We start from the raw sequence: 1,228 nt of genomic DNA on the forward strand, positions 1-1,228 counted from the left end.
CCGGCTCGCCGCGTTCGGCTGCCCGCGGCGGCGCCGCCGATTGTTTTTGTTTTCACGAGAACCGACCGCTGACCTGGTTCTCCCGGGCGGCACCAAGAGCCGCGGACTGGGAGGGGGTCAAGACTCTCAGCGAGCGAAGGAGGCGGCGCGGGCCATACCAAGCGGGCTTGGCATGGGGGGGAGGCCGGCGAGCACCGGCAGAGGAACGCGCCAGGTTCCGCACGCGCCGCCGTTCTAAAGGTGTGGGCCGTACCACCGGGCAGGCGTGCGGGGGCGCGGGCGAGGGCGGGGTAAGAGCGGGGTAAGGGCGGGGCGAGAACCCTAATTGGTCAGCGGGCTTGAATGGGGAACTTTAGAGCCATCCCAGCTCGCAGAGCGCTACAACTGCGCACCCGTAAACAAGGGGGTGGAAACCGTCCCCGGACGCTCCGCCCAGAAACGGGGAATTCGGGCCAATGGAAGCGCGAAGAGGAAAGGAACTACCGTCCTCCAATCCCTGGCTGAGGCCTAAAGCCTCAGCCAATCCGGGCGGAGGGGCTAAACCAATACGTTCGCTGTTGGAGGGGGGGTGGCTTGGAGAGGGTCTTGAGAAGCGTATCTACCGGGAAAGCTACAAGGGAAAACAAGACAGGAATCCAGAGAGCTGCTTTCCACAGAACTTCGTCCTAAGCGCAATTTATGTTGTCTCCGCAGCGCATGCGACCAAAGTTTTGATGGACGGGCCCACCTCCCCGGGTGGGAAGCCATCAGGCCGCCCCGGGGGTGGGAGGGCCCGGGTGTGGTCCTCACAGGGTTGGAAGGCGCTTCCAGGAATCGCTGGGCCCTCTAGGTCGCCGGGACTCTGGCTCCTGGTCTCCTTGTGCCCCTTGCCACGTGCTGGGAGGCTTGCAGGAGGGTCAGGACCCTGCGGAGGCGAGCTAGGCATCCTGATCCTTGCCCCTACGTTGGCACGGGTGTTTGCCCACTGGCCTCCCGACTTTGGCCTACTCCCTCCTGCTTGCCGAGCTTCTGTCCCACTAGCTTTTGTATCTAGTCCCTGCCGCACAGCCTCTACACTTGGCCTTGGTTGGGTCTGGGGGAGCCTTCCACTTCTCTCATCCTGAAGTTCTCAGCTCCCTGGTCCCCCACCACGGTAGTGCAACCTCTACCTCCCTACACGTTTTCCATCACTCCATCATATTTTAGTATCTGTTACAGCACTTATCAAAGTCCGAAATGATTTTTGGTT

This window comes from Nannospalax galili, unplaced genomic scaffold (assembly GCF_000622305.1).
Source record: "Nannospalax galili isolate Female #2095 unplaced genomic scaffold, S.galili_v1.0 scaffold138, whole genome shotgun sequence".
In the NCBI taxonomy this organism is placed as follows: domain Eukaryota; kingdom Metazoa; phylum Chordata; class Mammalia; order Rodentia; family Spalacidae; genus Nannospalax; species Nannospalax galili.